The sequence below is a fragment of the Bubalus kerabau genome, chromosome 20 (genome assembly GCF_029407905.1).
Source record: "Bubalus kerabau isolate K-KA32 ecotype Philippines breed swamp buffalo chromosome 20, PCC_UOA_SB_1v2, whole genome shotgun sequence".
Taxonomy (NCBI): domain Eukaryota; kingdom Metazoa; phylum Chordata; class Mammalia; order Artiodactyla; family Bovidae; genus Bubalus; species Bubalus kerabau.
This window is the reverse complement of record NC_073643.1, coordinates 41835841-41855531: the sequence shown is the minus strand read 5'-3', so window position 1 is coordinate 41855531 and position 19691 is coordinate 41835841. Positions and strand designations below refer to the sequence as shown.

Below are 19691 nucleotides of genomic sequence, written 5' to 3'. Positions count from 1 at the left end.
ATCTATTCCCTAGAGTTGCTGTGAGGATGAAATGAGAGAATCCCCACAAGGGCTTAGTTTAGGGCCTGGCCCATAGTAACCTGATAAAAAGTAAGGTCTCTTCTAACTAATATATGTCATCCATATGTGGAAATACATCATGGACCTGGAACATTAGTTTTTTTGTTTTTCACTTTTAGCAAAATAATTCTTGTTAATTAATAGTTCAAATAGTTTAGCTCAAATGGAAATACATAGACTTTGGGGGGGGGGAATCTCTTGCTTCCTTTCTTCCGACTTTCCAGCTGTCAACCCAGAAGTATCATGTTCCACTGTTTTAGTTGTCTCCTATTTTTCCATTTCTCCACTGTATCTATATTACCTTTGTTCCCAGTTTTATTGAGAGATAATTGATATATATCACTGTATGAATTTAAGGTGTACAGCATGGTGGTTTGATTTACATCTACTGTGAAATGATAACCATAAGTAGATTTAGTTAGCATGCATTATCTCATAAAAATACAATAAAAAGAAAAAAACCAAATTTCTCCTTGTGATGAGAACTTAGTGTCTACTCTATTAAAAACCTTCCCATATACCATAGAGCTCTGCCAACTATAATCATCATGTTCTGCATTATAACCCTAATACTTATTTATTGTACAATTGAAGTTTGCACCTTTGATAATGACAAATCTGATCTTTTCCTGTGAGTTTGGTGTAGGTTTGCAATGGGGGAGGGGTGCAGCTTTCCTTTTTTTCTTTTTTTAACATTCCACATGTAAATGAGATCATACAGGATTTGTCCTTGTCTGACTTTATTTCACTTAGTATAATGCCTTCAAGATCCATTAATGTATCAGAAATGGTAGAATTTCTTCATTTTTTATGGCTGAATAATATTCCATTGTATTATAATACCAAAATTTCTTGTGGCCACTCTGGTTGTTTCCCTATCTTGGCTATTATAATGCTGCTATGAACATGGGAATGTAGATACCTTTTCCAGTTAGTGTTTTTGTTTCCTGTGTATGTATATGGAACATTTGATGCTAAAGAGACTACAGCATCCAGGTTTAAGAGTTCATGTTGGATACATATAGCTTACTTCTAAGTACAGTTTTGACATTGTTTACTGTTCCCTATGATAAATGAGATGCTTAGGGAAAATGTGGAATCTTTTAGACAACTGGGAAATGTGCTTCAGCACGTGTATTAGAGAAGGTAATTACTCCCAATCACCTTTTCTTATCTAGTTCTTTTTTTAAGATATTGCAACTAATTTAAAAAAAAAATGATGGCAAAAATAACTGCTACTGTGTATCTGGTATTTTATACCAGGAAGCATCCCATGTGTTTTCATGTATTATCTCATTTAACCCTCACAATTAACCAATAAGATAGATTCTCTTATTATCTCTATTTTTTAGAAAGAAAAAACTGAATCATAAAGAGATGGAAAAGTGCTGAGTCAAGATATAAACATAATAATTACAGTAACAACATAATAACATAATAATGACATCAAAACAGCAGCATCATTAAATTCCTGTGATGTGTCAAACAGCACTGAATGCTTTCACAATCATCTCCTATTTACAACAACCTTGTACTATTTCCATTTAGTGGATGAGAAAACTGAGTACTTAAGTAAATTAGCTAAGGCAAGATGCAGGTCTGTCTGGCCTCAAAGACTGCCTCACCAGGCAAATGCCTTGGCAGAGGGTAGCGGGAAGGCTTATCAGATCCCTGAAGCTCACCACCTGGTCATAGGATGTTGGAGAGCCCAGGACTTCAGAATTATCAGATCCAAGTCCCTCACTTGAAAGGTGTGGAAAGGGAGGCCCAGAGAGAGAGAGGACAAAACTTGCATAAGGCAGTGAAAGAGCCAGAACTAAAACCCAGGTCTCCCGACCTCCACCAGGACTGTGTTTTTGTGGTGACGTGGTGAGGCCCTCTCACGCTGAGTCAGCCATCTCAGACACTGAAAGCAGGAAGGGGGGACCCTGACAGCTGCAGAGGATGGCACCAGTCTGTCATCTCTCCCTCTGCTCCCTCCTGATCATACGGGATGATGTACATGGTCCTGGCACAGTCAGAACTAGATAGAGTAGAGAAGCAAAGCCAGGAGGCACCCTGGTGCCCTTCTATAATCTACCCAGAGCCAACTTCCCAACATGATTCTCCTAAAATAGATAAAAATCAATGGAGAAGGATTGGTTCAGGCATATCTGGGTCTCCCTTAGAGACATAAAACACAACAAAGCCCAGGTCTTTGAATCAACAAATCCCCTGAATTTTTTCTGACTAAATGCACATCTTTCCTAGTTTGTGTACTGGATAAAACAAACTGCCTTATACAGAAATCTTAAAAAGAGACTTTTGGAGGTGTTGAATTAAAATTCATTCAGGATTATGTAATCCTTGAAATACAACGGTTGTTTGCTCTGCTTTGATTTCTAAGCTTTCCTTTGATGACAAATATTAATATTTATCATTTTTCTGATGTTGGGCTAATGAGAATCTTAAGTGTCTCACTTCTTAAGTGAGAAGGCATTTAAATACTACAGCATGGTAGATGTGTTTTCTAACTTACAGTTCTTTGTATTGAATGTCAACCAGCATTTATTTTTTTGTGTGCTGAATCCTGGATAGTTGTTCACCAACATTTTTGGTAAACTTTATATGGCGGGAACCACTAGCCTTTCCATTTATTTCATTGCCAAATATGAGACTTCCCCCCAAAATGCAATAAAATGAGAAACATCTAGCTATGACCTTCAAAGTGAAAACTAGTATAACTACTTGACAGGAAGTAGACAGAGCAAAATTCTAGATTTAATGACAGTGCCCACAGGTAATTTATTGAGTGCTGACTACACATCAGGCACTGTGCAAGGCAGTTTTTATATCAACACATCTCACTGAATCCTCACAAAACCTCTTGAGTTAAGTAGTACTATCATCTTTGTTTTACAGAAAAACGACTCAGAGAGGTTGAGTACTTTGCTCAAGATTACACAGCTAATGAGAAGGAAAGCCAGCAGTCAGCACTCAGAACCAAACAGTAGGCTCTTCTCCATACTCCCTCCCTATGAGCCCCTCCTGACTCCCCAGCATTTGACAATTCTTATTACCCGCACAACATCAATGACCCATCTGTTTGGAGCAGCAGCCACAGCATGACCCAGACTTTCAGATCTTGATGGTAATGAGGAGCCAAAACTCATTCTGTCTACCATGGGCCAGGCGATAGGACCAATGAGGTCCCTGCCCTTGGGGAGCAAACTTTCTCAAGAGGGAAAAGAGATAATATTAACGCAATATATAAGGTGTAATCTCCAATAAGGAGAGGAAATGAGTTTCTGTACATGTTCAGAGAAATGATAAGAGGAACTTAGGTCTGAAACTGCTGTAGATTTTACTTACTATACTCCCCATTCTGGTATGACTTAAATCAAATCCCTTATGATTATGCAGTGGAAGTGACAAATAGATTCAAAGGATTAGATCTGATAAGACAGAGTGCCTGAAGAACTATGGACGAAGATTTGTGACATTGTACATGAGAAAGTGATCAAGACCATCCCGAAGAAAAAGAAATGCAAAAAGGCAAAATGGTTGTCTGATGAGGCCTTACAAATAGTTGAGAAAACAAGAGAAGCAAAAGGCAAAGGAGAAAAGGAAAGATACACCCATCTGAATGCAGAGTTCCAAACAATAGCAAGAAGAGATAAGAAAGCCTTCCTCAGTGATCAATGCAAAGAAATTGAGGAAAACAATAGAATAGGAAAGACTATAGAGATCTCTTCAAGAAAATTAGAGATACCAAGGGAACATTTCATGAAAAGATGAGCACAATAAAGGACAGAAATGGTATGGACCTAACAGAAGCAAAAGACATTAAGAAGAGTTGGCAAGAATACACAGAAGAACTATACAAAAAAGATTTCAATGACACAGATAACCATGATGGTATGATCACTCACCTAGAGCCAGACATCCTGGAATGTGAAGTCAAGTGGGCCTTAGGAAGCATCACTACAAACAAAACTAGTGGAGGTGATGGAATTCCAGTTGAGCTATTTCAAATCCTGAAAGATGATGCTGTGAAAGTGCTGCACTTAATATGCCAGCAAATCTGGAAAACTCAGCAGTGGCCACAGGACTGGAAAAGGTCAGTTTTCATTCCAATCCCAAAGAAAGGCAATGCCAAAGAATGTTCAAACTACTGCACAACTGCAATTATGCTAGCAAAGTAATGCTCAAAATTCTCCAAGCCAGGCTCCAACAGTACATGAACCGAGAACTTCCAGATTTCAAGCTAGATTTAGAAAAGGCAGAAGAACCAGATATCAAATTGCCAACATCCACTGGATCACAGAAAAAGCAAGAGTTCCAGGAAAACAACTACTTTTGCCTTATTGACTACACCAAAGCCTTTGACTGTGTGGATCACAACAAACTGTGGAAAATTCTTAAAGATATGGCAGTACCAGACCACCTGACCGGCTGCCTCCTGAGAAATCTGTATGCAGGTCAAAAAGCAACAGTTAGAATCAGACATGGAACAATGGACTGGTTCCAACTTGGGAAAGGAGTTCGTCAAGGCTGTATATTGTCTTGATGAAGGTGAAAGAGGAGAGTAAAAAAGCTAGCTTAAAACTCAACATTCAAAAAACGAAGATCATGGCAGCCAGTCTCATCATTTGATTGCAAACAGATGCGGAAACAATGGACACAGTGACAGACTTTATTTTGGGGGGCTCCAAAATCACTGCAGATGCTGACTGCAGCCATGAAATTAAAAGACACTTGCTACTTGGGAGAAAAGCTATGACCAACCTAGATAGCATGCTAAAAAGCAGAGACATTACTTTGTTGACAAAGGTCCATCTGATCAAAGCTATGGTTTTTCCAGTAGTCATGTATGGATGTGAGAGATGGATCATAAAGAAAGCTGAGCTGAAGAACTGATGCTTTAGAACTGTGGTGTTGGAGAAGGCTCTTGAGAGTCCCTTGGACTGCAAGGAGATCCAACCATTCCATCCTAAAAGCAATCATTCCTGAATATTCACTGGAAGGACTGATGCTGAAGCTGAAATGCCAATACTTTGGCCACCTGATGTGAAGAACTGACTCAGTGGAAAAGACCCTGATGCTGGGAAAGATTGAAGGTAGGAGGAGAAGGGGACGACAGAGGATGAGATGGTTGGATGGTGTCACTGACTCAATGGACATGAGTTTGAGTAAGTTCCAGGAGTTGGTGATGGAAAGAGAAGCCTGGCGTGCTGCAGTCCATGGGCTCACAAAGAGTTGGACATGACTGACCCACTGAACTGAACTGATACTCCCCATGCAACCAGGACTTGGCTAACCAGAGAAGGAATAGAGGATGGCCCAAAAGTAATGGGGTTCAGTGCAAAGTACAACACTGAATTCCAGATTAGGGGCCTGGTGTGCGTGTGTGCTAGCTGCTTCACTCGCGTCCAACTCTTTGTGACCCTATGGACTGTAGCCCACCAGGCTCCTCTGTCCAGGGGATTCTCCAGGCAAGAATACTGGAGTAGGTTGTCATGCCCTTCTACAGGGGATCTTCCTGCACCAGGATTAAACCCAGGTCTCATGTCTTCTGCATTGGCAGGCAGGTTCTTTAACACTAGCACCACCTGGGAAGCCCAAGGACCTGACATGGACCACATACCCTGCACAGGGGCCACAAGCTGAGGAGGCAGCATCAGCAAAATAGCCACGACTCCTGCCTTCTTGGAGCTTACAGTTGAGAGGGAAGAGAGGCACTGATCAAAAATTAAGAGTTGAAATGAAAGCTATAAAAAAGTTTAAGAGGACATTCCTTCAAAGAAGACATATAGAGATGGCCAACAGGCACAGGAAAAGATGCTCAGCACTCCTAATTATTAGAGAAATGCAAATCAAAACTACAGTGAGGTATCACCTCACACTGGCGAAACAGCAATCATCAAAAAATCTACAAATAATAAATGCCAAAGAGGGTGTGGAGAAAAAAGAACTCTCCTGCATTGTTGGTGGGAATGTAAATTGGTGCAGCCACTATTAAGAACAGTAGGGAGAATCCTTAAAAAGCTAAAAATAGAGTCACGATACAATCCAATAATTCCACTCTTGGGCATATATCCAAATAAAACTATAATTTAAAAAGATACATGCACCCGTGTGTTCATAGCAGTACTGTGCACAACAGCCAAAACAAGGAAACAATCTAAGTGTTCATTGACAGATGAGTGGATAAACAAGATGTGGTTCATATACGTAATGGAATACTGCTGCTGCTGCTAAGTCTCTTCAGTCATGTGCGACTCTGTGCGACCCCATAGACGGCAGCCCACCAGGCTCCCCCATCCCTGGGATTCTCCAGGCAAGAACACTGGAGTGGGTTGCCATTTCCTTCTCCAATGCATGAAAGTGAAAAGTGAAAGTGAAGTTGCTCAATCATATCTGACTCTTAGTGACCCCATGGACTGCAGCCTATCAGGCTCCTCCGTCCATGGGATTTTCCAGGCAAGAGTACTGGAGTGAGGTGCCATTGCCTTCTCCAGCAATGGAATACTACTCAGCCATAAAAAAGAATGAAACACTGTTATTTGCAGCAGTACGGATGGATCTAGTCACTAAGTGAAGTAAGTCAGAAAGACAAATAGATAATATCACTTACATGTGGAATTTAAAATATGACATAAATGAACTTTCTTGAAATAGAAGCACTCATAAACATTGAGAACAGACTTGTGGTTGTCAAGGGAGAGGGGATGTGGGAAAGGAATGGAGTGGGAGTTTGGGGTTAGCAGATGCAAACTATTATATATAGAATGGATAGACAACAAGGTCCTACTGTATAGCATGGGGAACTATATTCAATATTCTGTGATAAACCATAATGAAAAAAATACAAAAAAAAATAATATAAATATATATATAAGAATGTAATTTAACTTATTTAACTTACATGCAGAGTACATCATGAGAAATTCTGGGCTGGATGAAGCACAAGCTGGAATCAAGATTGCCAGGAGAAATATCAATAACCTCAGATATGCAGATGACACCACCCTTATGGCAGAAAGTGAAGAGGAACTAAAAAGCCTCTTGATGAAAGTGAAAGAGGAGAGTGAAAAAGTTGGCTTAAAGCTCAACATTCAGAAAATGAAGATCATGGCGTCTGGTTCCATCACTTCATGGGAAATAGATGGGGAAACAATGTCAGACTTTATTTTTGGGAGCTCCAAGATCACTGCAGATGGTGACTGCAGCCATGAAATTAAAAGACGCTTACTCATTGGAAGGAAAGTTATGACCAACCTAGATAGCATATTCAAAAGCAGAGACATTACTTTGCCAACAGAGGTCCATCCGATCAAAGCTATTGTTTTTCCTGTAGTCATGTATGGATGTGAGAGTTGGACTATAAAGAAATCTGAGCACCGAAGCAGTGATGCTTTTGCACTGTGGTACTGGAGAAGACTCTTGAGAGTCCGTCGAACTGCAAGGAGATCCAACCATTCCATCCTAAAGGAAATCAGTCCTGAATATTCATTGGAAGGACTGATGCTAAACTGAAACCCCAATACTCTGGACACCTGATGTGAAGAAATGACTCATTGGAAAGGACCCTGATGCTGGGAAAGATTGAAGGTGGGAGGAGAAAGGGATGACAGAGGATCAGATAGTTGGATGGTGTCACTGACTCTATGGACATGAGTTTGAGTAAGTTCCGGGAGTTGGTGATGGACAGGGAAGCCTGGCGTGCTGCAGTCCATGGGGTTGCGAAGAGTCGGACACGACTCAGAGACTGAACTGAACTGAAGAATGTAATATTTATATATATAAATATTGTTACATTTTACCTACTTCCCAGGTGGTGCTAGTGGTAAAAAATCTGATTGCTAATGCAGGAGACCTAAGAGACACAAGTTCAATCCCTGGGATAGGAAGATCCTCTGAAGAAGGGAATGGCAACCCACTCCAGTATTCTTGCCTGGAGAATCCCAGGACAGAGGAGTCTGGTAGGTCACAAACGGTCGGACACAACTATATATATATATATATATATATCTGAATCATTTTGCTGTAGAGCAGAAATTAACCTAACATTGTAAATCAACTCTATTTTAACTTAAAAAAATAGTATGGCAACACAGCAGAAGCTATAAGGATCTGGAACACTGCTATTCCAAGTGTGACCCATGGTTCCACATCTGCAGCACCTGGGAGCTAGCTAGAAGTGCAGAAGCTTCTGGCCAAACCACGCTTGCATATAATTCCAGGAAGGCCCTGACACACAAGGGCTGGACTCAGCTGTTTCATCTGCACTAGGAAGCCAAACACAGCTAATTCCTCTGGGCCAGGGAGACCTTGGTCTGTTGCCTTGTTGGAAGTTCAAGAGATGAGAGGAAGTGGCAGCTTAGAGGAAGCATTCTGTCCTTAGAGGAAGCATTCTGTCCTGCAGACAGAGGCCAAGAGAGGGCCTCAGCTGCAGATTTATCTGTGGCCGCTGTCTACTGGCCTTGCTTTCACCCCCTCAGCTGGCAGAACCCAGCAACTGGGAGCCACCTGTTGTTTTTGTAGCCCCAGCATCACTTCCCTGTTGATGAAGGCATCAACACTTCACATTAATCAGGCCTCTTTGTGTGTAGAGCCATGTAAGCTGTGCCCAGCACAACCTCAGAGGCACCATCTACATGCATATTTGTGGAATGAAAAACTGAAAAACAACCTTCCCTTCCCCTCTACCCAACCATCCTCTTGTTGATTTACCCCTTCCGTACCCTCCGCATTTGTTTCTCTCTTTGTCTCCCTTGTGTCTCTGTCTCTCTCTCCCGCTTTTCCCTGACCTCCTGCAGATTACTACCTCTTCCTTCACTAGGCTTGTTCCTGGAAGAGGTTGGACAGAAACTGACGGTACTTCAGGGTTTAGAGAAACAATCTTATTCTAGCAGGTTCTAGCCCCTTCCTCTGCCTGTCCTCAGGGCTCCAAGTACACACACAAAATCCAGCCTCGAGGCATCACTCAAGCATCTACTGACATGACCAAATAGGTTCTGTCCTGCAGTGGACGTGGAGGGAAATAGCAATGAGTTTGTTGTTTTGTTTTGTTTTTTTTAACTGAAGACACACAAAGGAGACTTCACATCTTGCAGAAAATAAAAATTTTGTTCTTATCACATAAAACAAACTTAGCAATTAAATGACTGCAAACCATACTCTCCTCCAGCCTGTGCCCAACTAAAATATGCATGCATTAAACCTCACAAGGAAGCACTGATACTTCAACATTATCTATGATGGGTTTTAGTTCCAAGAGCTGTGAGCCTGAGAAACTGAAAAATATACTGAATTTTAATGGAACTCTGATTGTTAATAAAAAGAAATAGATCCATAATGAGGAACACTAGTAAACACAAAATGATTCGGAGTCTTTTAAGTTCCAGGATACGGTCAATGAGTGCCTTTTGTGAACCTCTTAACCAGTTTCTCCATTCTCTTTTCTTTTCCTTCTTATTTATCATTATAAGAAAACCTTAGGATACATGTAAATTCACCCAAAATATGTAATATTTAAATTGAATTAAACCCTCCAGCAAATCATTTTTCCCTTACTTTTCCCTCAAATTTAGAAAGAGCTTAGATTTTTTTGCCATCAAATTCAGAGTCAATTGCTGCAAGAAATATACTTCTTTGCCCATAAAGCTCAAATTTTTACAAATGATTGGAATAAGTTCAGCACTTCACATGTGAGACATGAGCAAAAGCAGTGGAATTAAAGGAAGCCTATTTCACCTAGTATTCAAAACATGATAAGGAAACATGGAGCAGGATGCAAAATGTGGTTTTTTACTAGTAACACCAAGAATAAAACCAAAGCTGCCATGTACTGAATGCCAGTTACTGTATCAAGCACAATAACCCTTTCCAGGGGTGACCTCATTCAAAATTTAAAACATGATTAAAGCAACAGAAATTACTACCCCCCATTTCACAGAGAATAAGGAAATTGAGGCTCAAAGACATTAGGTCACTTTCCCCAATGTCACACAGCAAGTAAGTGATAAAACCAAGTTTAGAATCCAGGTCTTCTGCTCTCTAGAGTCCATTCTCTTAATCACCATGATCTCTCACCTAGAACACTGAAGAGTCTCCTAAGTACCTGCTTGCTACTCAAAGTATAGTCCATGGACCAGCAACATCAGCCTGTTAGAAACACTGAATTTCTGGCCCATTCCAGATCTGCTGAATCAGTCTCTACATTTTAGAATTAGCAGGAGATTCAAATGTACGTTAAAAAAACACAGGCCTATCTGCTTTTCTCACATCAACTATGACCTCTCACAAATTCATCATATATACTGCACCCAAACTCTTTAAAAAATAAATCAAATAATTTTATTTGTCCCCTTAAGATTTCCCTGGTAGCTCAACTGGTAAAGAATCCACCTGCAATGCAGAAGACCCCGGTTCCATTTCTGGGTTGGAAAGATCCCCTGGAGAAGGGATAGGCTTACCCACTCAGGTATTCTTGGGCTTCCCTGGTGGCTCAGCTAGCAAAGAATCCTCCTGCAATGAGGAAGACCTGGGTTCAATCCCTGGGTTGAGAAGATCCCCTGGAGAAGGGAACTGCTACCCACTCCAGTATTCTGGCCTGAATGTGGACTGTATAGTCCATGGGGTCACAAAGAGTTGGACACAACTGAATGACTTTAAAAAAAAAAAAAGATGTTTAAATGGTCTCACAAATACCTTTGAATAAAGTCTGAAATTCTTTTACAATACAGGTAACTGAACTCGGCAAACTATCACCCATGCCTGCCTCTGCAGCCTCATCTCTCCCTTTCAATGATTTGTATTTCCCAAGCACAGAGACCTTTTTGCTTATCAAGTCCCAACACACTCTATCCTCCTTCCTTCTCTCCTTCAAGTTCTTCACTGCTTAGGATATACAACCAGGATCACCTCTGTATCAGTAGCATTCAAGGCTGTATCTCCAATACATAGCAGTGCAGTGCCTGGCACAGAGCTAGAAGCAGGATAAATGTGCTCAGTAATTACATTAAGATAACTCGACTGGGGGCCTTGACTGTTTCCTTCATTCATCTTCTCTTTGCTCTTGCTATGATCTTCATTTTGTTGGTGGTGCTTTAATATTTATTTAATTGGCTGCGCTGGGCCTTAGTTGCAGCACGTAGGATCTTTAGTTGCAGCATACAGGACTCTTAGTTGTGGCATGCGGGATCTAATCCCCTGAAAACCAGGGATTAAACCCAGGCCCTTTGCACTGACTGTGGAATCTTAGTCACGGAACCCCAGGGAAATCCCCTACGATCCTCATTCTGTTTCTCCTTTCCTGTCCCCTATATCACTGGTTTTCTGGGACTTCCCTAGTGGTCCAGGGGTTAAATCTCTGCGTTTCCACGGCAGGGGGTGTCAGTTCAATGCCTAGTAGGGGAATTAAGATCCCACACACTGCCTGGCCAAAAAGAAAAAGAGCAAACCCCTTTTCTGTCAGTAACCTCATGACCATTGAAGTTGTCAGCTTTAGAAAGCAGCACTGCCGTGTCCACATGGCCATTGCCCTGGGCTTACTCATCAGCTAGATGACAACTGCTTCACTTTAACCCTGAGACTCCTGAGATAGGCCCAGTCCTTTCTAGAAGTGGACACAAGGCCCCACTGACAGTCAGCCGCTTTTCAACCCCAGATTTCACATATAGATGAAACCAGAGATCAGGCACCTCTCAGCAGGCAATGCAGAGCCAAAAGCTTCACTATCTGCCTACACAAGAGAGTTTCACTGGGCTGACAAGATGGGTTATCAAGAGTTGCAGTTAACTACACTTTTTTTCTAAAGATTTATTTATTTTTGGTTCTACTGGGTCTTTGCCTGCATGCAGGCTTTCTCTAGTTGTGGCTGGGGGTGGGGGTGTCTCCTCTTTGTTGCAATGCATGGGCTTCTCACTGCAGTGGCTTCTCTTGTTGTAAAACACAGGCTGTAGGCGCATGGCCTTCTTGGTTGCAGCACAGGGGCTCAGTAACTGTGGCTCCTGGGCTCCAGAGCACTGGCTCAGTAGTTGTGGCACACGGGGCTTAGTTGCTCTGTGGCATGTGGGAACCTGAACAACCAGGAACCAAACCTGTGAGCCCTGCATTGGCAGGCAGATTCTCAACCACTAGACCACCAGGGAAGCCCTAACTTCAGATTTTATATGTGTTCACCAAGCTTGCTACTCTAAGAAAACAAATGACAGACACTTTCATAAAATAGGGATCTACCTCTAGTTTAAATCTTGAGTAAATATATTTTCATAAACAACTTTACATTAATAATAACAAAAATAAGATCTATTCATCTATTGAATAGAAGCTATTGAGTGCCTGAAAATATACTCAAAGCTTTAAACACACTATCTTATTTCATTTTTATCATCACTTTATAAGGTACAAGTGCTTATTATCCCTATTTTACAGAAGAGGAAACCAAAGGTTTAGTAACATGCTGAAGAGGAAGGGCTGGGATTTGAATCACAGGCCTACAGACTACTCTCTGTGCTCTGCTATTTGAATCACTTTCTCATCTTAGAAGTCACAGACCTGGACATTCCCAAAGAAACAATCCCTCAGAGGATGACCTCAAAGGCTGAAATTTTTCTCTGCAATGTAGACATTGAAAGCAACCTGCTACAGCTTATATTTCAAAGCTGCACTTCAACATTAAAAGAGAAAACTGAGATTCAAGGGGGAAATGTGGGAACAGAGCTCAAAGGTGCTTATGAATGCAATTCCACAAATACTTTTTCAGTGTCCACCAGTGGTCAAGCAGTATGCTGGAAGATGATTGATCAGACTGTCATTTAGAAAAAAGCTGGTGGGACAGGGGTGATGAGCAGAGCATGTCCCATAGTGACTATCTCAGGAATGTTTAGCCAGTAATTTAAAAAACTGCTGCTTTAATTTTTATATGTATTTATTAATATTTGGCTATGCGTGGTCTTAGCTGTGGCATGCAAGATCTAGTTCCCTGATCAGGGGATGAACCCGGGCACCCTGCTTTGGGAGCGCAGACTTTCAGTCACTGGACCACCAGGGAAGTCTCTAAAACTGCTACTTCATTATCTAATCATGAAGAAACCATCTTTCAGACAGGACAGGTGAGAGTCACCTACTTTATTATCTGTGAATACATAACTGAAAGGACCAATGTGTCTTCTAAAACAAAAGTTTTGTATAATTCAAACAACTCATGTGTTCATTTATGATAACCTGTATTAAAGGATTCGATTTCAAATGTATGTGAATGCAAACACAATGTCAGATTTTGTTATCATGTCTCAAAGGACAAAAGAGAAAAAAATAACAGCCAAAACAAGACTAAATTCCCAAAATACAAAAGGAACATCCTGAAGCTGCATGTACATAAAAAGACAGGGACACAGAAACATTTCCTAAAGCATTCCACCAAAAATTACAGGAACAAGGCAAGGACAAGGGTACTAGGTAAAAGAAAGCATGAGCCTAAAAGGTTACATCATACAGTACTATTGGGGCTTCCCTCATGGTCAGACAGTGAAGAATCTGCCTGCAATGCAGGAGACCCAGGTTCGACCCCTGGGTTGGGAAGATGCCCTGGTGAAGGAAATGGCAATCTACTCCAGTATTCTTCCTGGAGAATCCCATGGACAGAGGAGCCTGGTGGGCTACAGTCCATAGGATCAAAAAGAGTCGGACATGAATGAACGACTGATACCACCACGGCTACTACTACTACTACAGGACTATGAGGCCTCCAGAACCCTGTCTCCTTGCATAACCAGAATATTTCTGACAAAGGCATGATATGAGGTCTGTGAAACATGATGTACCTCACTCCCCTCATTTTTTTTACTTCCCTAATTTTTAAAATGAAAAAGTTAATTAGTTTATAAGGTCATTCTAGCCCTACCCCTTAGCTACTTTTCATCCATAAGGCCCTGTATCTCAAGAGAGATGAGCATATAAAAATACTCAAAAAACATTTATTGAATTAATGAAATATTACAATCTTACCAATAATAAGGGCGGGCGCAAGGAGGGCCAAGAGGAGCTACTCCATGTTCAAGGTCAGGAGGGACGGCCGTGAGAAGGTACCCCTCATCCAAGGTAAGGAGCAGTGGCTGTGCTTTGCTGGAGCAGCTGTGAAGAGATACCCCACGTCCAAGGTAAAAGAAATCCAAGTGAGACGGTAGGTGTTGTGAGAGGGCATCAGAAGGCAGACACCCTGAAACCATAATCACAGAAAACTAGCCAATCTGATCACACGGACCACAGCCTTGTTTAACTCAATGAAACTAAGCCATGCCATATGGGCCCACATTTCATTATAGGGGACTGGAATGCAAAAGTAGGAAGTCAAGAAACATCTGGGGTAACAGGCAAATTTGGCCTTGGAATACGGAATGAAGCAGGGCAAAGGCTAATAGAGTTTTGCCAAGAGAACGCACTGGTCATAACAAACACCCTCTTCCAACAACACAAGAGAAGACTCTACACATGGACATCACCAGATGGTCAACACCAAAATCAGATTGATTATATTCTTTGCAGCCAAAGATGGAGAAGCTCTGTACAGTCAGCAAAAACAAGACTGGGAGCTGACTGTGGCTCAGATCATGAACTCCTTATTGCTAAATTCAGGCTTAAATTGAAGAAAGTAGGGAAAATCACTAGACCATTCAGGTATGACCTAAATCGAATCCCTTATGATTATACAGTGGAAGTGAGAAATAGATTTAAAGGACTAGATCTGATAGACAGAGTGCCTGATGAACTATGGACGGAGGTTCGTGACATTGTACAGGAGACAGGGATCAAGACCATCCCCCTGGAAAAGAAATGCAAAAAAGTAAAAAGGCTGTCTGGGAGGCCTTACAAATAGCTGGGAAAAGAAGAGAAGTGAAAAGCAAAGGAGAAAAGGAAAGATACAAGCATCTGAATGCAGAGTTCCAAAGAATAGCAAGGAGACATAAGAAAGCCTTCCTCAGCGATCAATGCAAAGAAATAGAGGAAAACAAGAGAATGGGAAAGCCTAGAGAGCTCTTCAAGAAAATTAGAGATACCAAGGGAACATTTCATGCAAAGATGGGCACAATAAAGGACAGAAATGGTATGGACCTAACAGAAGCAGAAGATATTAAGAGAGGTGGCAAGAATACACAGAAGAACTATACAAAAAAGATCTTCACAACAAAGAGAATCACGATGGTGTGATCACTCACCTAGAGCCAGACATCCTGGAATGTGAAGTCAAGTGGGCCTTAGAAAGCATCACTACGAACAAAGTTAGCAGAGGTGATGGCATTCCAGTTGAGCTATTTCAAATCCTGAAAGATGATGCTGTGAATGTGATGCACTCAATATGCCAGCACATTTGGAAAACTCAGCAGTGGCCACAGGACTGGAAAAGGTCAGTTTTCATCCCAATCCCAAAGAAAGGCAATGCCAAAGAATGCTCAAACTACTGCACAATTGCACTCATCTCACACGCTGTAAAGTCATGCTCAAAATTCTCCAAGCCAGGCTTCAGCAATACATGAACCATGAACTTCCAGATGTTCAAGCTGGTTTTAGAAAAGGCAGAGGAATCAGAGATCAAACTGCCAACATCTGCTGGATCATGGAAAAAGCAAGAGAGTTCCAGAAAAACATCTATTTCTGCTTTATTGACTATGCCAAAGCCTTTGACTGTGTGGATCACAATAAACTGTGGAAAATTCTGAAAGAGACGGGAATACCGGACCACCTGACCTGCCTCTTGAGAAACCTATATGCAGGTCAGGAAGCAACAGTTACAACTGGACATAGAATAACAGACTGGTTCCAAATAGGAAAAGGAGTACATCAAGGCTGTATATTGTCACCCTGCTTATTTAACTTATATGCAGAGTACATAATGAGAAACGCGAGGCTAGAAGAAGCACAAGCTGGAATCAAGATTGCCGGGAGAAATATCAATAAGCTCAGATATGCAGATGACACCACCCTTATGGCAGAAAGTGAAGAGGAACTCAAAAGCCTCTTGATGAAAGTGAAAGAGGAGAGGGAAAAAGTTGGCTTAAAGCTCAACATTCAGAAAACTAAGATCATGGCATCTGGTCCCATCACTTTATGGGAAATAGATGGGGAAACAGTGGAAACAGTGTCAGACTTTATTTTGGGGGCTCAAAATCACTGCAGATGGTGATTGCAGTCATGAAATTAAAAGACACTTACTCCTTGGAAGGAAAGTTATGACCAACCTAGATAGCATATTCAAAAGCAGAGACATTACTTTGCCAACAAAGGTGCGTCTAGTCAAGGCTATGGTTTTTCCAGTGGTCATGTATGGATGTGAGAGTCGGACTGTGAAGAAAGCTGAGTGCCAAAGAACTGATGCTTTTGAACTATGGTGTTGAAGAAGACGCTTGAGAGTCCCTTGGACTGCAAGGAGATCCAACCAGTCCATTCTAAAAGAGATCAGTCCTGGGTGTTCATTGGAAGGACTGGTGCTGAAACTGAAACTCCAATACCTGGCCACCTCATGCAAACAGTTGACTCATTGGAAAACACCCTGATGCTGGGAGGGATCGGGGACAGGAGGAGAAGGGGACGACAGAGGATGAGATGGCTGGATGGCATCACCGACTCGATGGACATGAGTAAACTCCGGGAGTTGGTGTTGGACAGGGAGGCCTAGCGTGCTGTGTTTCTTGGGGTCGCAAAGAGTCGGACATGACTAAGCGACTGAACTGAACTGACCTGACCAATAATAAGAAACAAGACTTCACAACAATCGGTACTGGTCTGTGGCCTAAAAGAACAAGTTAGGAGAGAAACCGTTATCTAAACAGCTTCACATCTGGTGTTCCTGCTAGTTGACTGTTGGTAGAATGAAAATAACCCAGGACTTGGAAAGAAAACATTTAGGTCTAGTCTCATGTCTGACACAAACTGACTGTGTGACCTCTGGCAAACTGCTTTACTACCTGGGCCAGTTACCTGTTCTCTAAAATAAGGGTATTATAAAACTATTTATAGCTAACATTTGTGAAATGTGTACTATATGACAGGAACTGTTCTGATTTTTGCCTCAGATAAATGAAGCGATACCATTTAGTGTCTAACTACAGAGACAACATGGTATAATGGAAAGATTCCATACTCTCAAAGGATGGGCTCCCTGTACGTTTTTCTAAGCAGAAACTGTCAAGAAGACAGGGTTACAATGTTGGTACTTCTATTCACTTCAATTCACTAGCAAGAGAAGGGGACGACAGAGGATAAGTTGATTGGATGGCATTACCGACTCAATGCACATGAGACTGAGCAAGTTTGGCAAGTTGGTGATGGATTGGGAAGCCTGGCACGCTGCAGTCCATGGGTCCCCTGGGGTGCAGAGTCGGACACGACTGAGAGACTGAACTGAACTGAACTGATTCACTAGATGAGTTAACTTCGCCACATTGCTTAATTTTCCTAACCTTAGATTTCTAACATGGAAAATGCACATGACAATGGCCGTTCCTCTCATATAGCTCTTGAGAAGATTAAACTATAATAACTAAAAGTAATGTATATTTATAAAACAGATATTACATTTTATTACTAGATGTGTGACCTCAGACTTCATCTTCGCAAGTTTTTTTACTCATCTACAGATGTGAGATATAGTATTCACTATTTGCAAACATGCATATCCCTACCTAGTATACTTAGAAGAGCGTATACAATAATCTCCTATACTTAGTACTTGAAGAACGTAAACAATCAACAAAAACACATTTTTACTAAACCTATCTCAATAGACTCGGCTCAAGATTGGCAGCCAAAAACGCAGCGCCAAGTGGAAGCTGTAGTTCCGCGTCAAGGAGCTGCTCCACTCAACGGCCGAAGTGAAACTTCATCTACCAGGAGACACCTCACCAAGCCAAATGGCAGGCTGGGAGGTGGAGTACCAGCCCTCCGGGAAGCAAGAAGAGGGACTGCAACTCCCAGAAGCCTCCGCGGTTCGGGCCGCAGGCGAGAAGATGGAGCCAGAAAGTGGAGAGTTCGGGTACACCACCTTAACAGATGCGCGTTGGGGCGGCCTGCGGCAGTCTGGGACCCGGCAAGTTTCAGAGCCTTTCTAAAACAACCTCTGGCCGTATTTTGTGCTGGTTTGCAGCACGTTTTTCAGAGACCCACAGTAATAAAGCTGTAAGTTTGCAAGGGGCAAGCTTTCACAGGCAAGACTTCATTTACATTTAAACTCCTGGCAACTCCTTAGGCCACTTGGGCAGGGAGCGTTGAGCTCTTTTTTCCTAGGTATGCACTGTGAGTGGCTGGTCATACAGCAAAGGCAGAATTTGATCCTAGAGAGGAGGCTGCAAATCCAGCTCGTTTCACTGACCGACCTTTTTTTCCCTACATGAACATACCTTTAAAATTCCCACATGTTTTCCTACATTAAGCCATAAAAAGATGTAAGGAAGTCCAACAAAGTACTGATTTTTCTCCTCTTATAATGAATTATTTTGTGTTTCTTAAATATTAAATGTAAAACTGTCTCCCAAAATATTGCCTGCCCGGTACCCTGCTCGGCTCTTCTGGACACGTGTTCAAACCACCCCCCTCCACCGCGGGAACCAAGAGCTGGGTGTTTTAACACTGACTGTTAGCTGTTGCAGCAGAAGGTCCTGCTACTTAACAATGAAACTGAAAACGATCTAAAGTGACCAGTGCCAACTATACCACCAGGACCGGGAGCTGGGGCCTCCCTGGAACCGCTGGCGTGACCCCATGCCTCAGTTTACCCACTTGTAAAATACAGCAGAAGAGGGGCAGGTTGGGGTTAGGGCCAATCCTCAGGAACAAGCCATGTAAAGGCTCGGTGACGTGGGAAGGTCCTCCGGACAGACCCCCACCACGTCCCAACTAGCTGCAAGGACCCAGTTAAGACTCCGCCCCACTGGGCCGCCGGAGTAAGGACCAGACGCGTGTGGAAACCCCGGCCTGCGCCACAGAAACGCTGTTCGACTTGGGCTTGCCCACAGCCCCTACCTTCCAAGATCTTGGCAGCTGAGAAGTAAAGGCAGAGGGAGGGAGCGCGGGGCAGGAACAGCGCCGGGGCTTGTGCCCACGGGGTTGGCTGCCTGAGGTTCCCGGGAGCAGAGGGCAAAAAGTCCCGCGACTGGACAAACAGAGCAGGGACTACAACTCCCAAATGCCTGTACAGTATGGAAGGGACCCAAGATGGCTACCCGTCCGGGGACAGGGTCGCGGGCCAATAGGCGCAGAGCACGCGCCTACACCGGGCCAATCAGAAGCTATAGTAACAAAATCCCTGTTTAGGGGCCGGGAACACTGTCCCTCTCTGAAGAGAAGCTGAGGTGAGAATCTCCTCATTAAGAGTTTCGTCATAGTTCACGCAGTTTTTTTTTTAACCAAATGTAAAAAGTAACATCATTCTTTAGGCTGTGCTATATTTTTGTTTCCTTCTTTCCTCCCAAATGCGTTCAACTTACTCCCCTCACTATTCCTCACTGTCTGAATTTCCTCTCACTTCCTCGCCTCATTCCGGACCTTTTTGATTCCTAAAGCTTTTTCTTTTGTTTCTCTCAGAACGCGGCCCTCAGTCCTTACTTTGATCCAGTTTATGAGTTTCCCTGGTATCTTAACTAAAATTGTAT

General features: G+C 42.3%; 1 long non-coding RNA gene across 2 annotated transcripts in view; it reads right to left on the bottom strand.

Moving 5' to 3' along the window:
* The window catches only part of LOC129635422 (uncharacterized), a 49669-nt gene extending 30247 nt beyond the window's left edge, over positions 1-19422 (bottom strand). Inside the window, exons 1-2 of one of the 2 annotated variants that reach the window (XR_008706275.1) lie at positions 19063-19422; positions 14056-14181 (exon numbers count right to left, since the gene is read on the bottom strand). This is a non-coding gene — a long non-coding RNA (uncharacterized LOC129635422). The remainder of the gene's footprint in view (positions 1-14055; positions 14182-19062) is intronic. The other variant, XR_008706274.1, reaches the window with a different exon arrangement.
* Between the last annotated feature and the right edge of the window lie 269 nt (positions 19423-19691).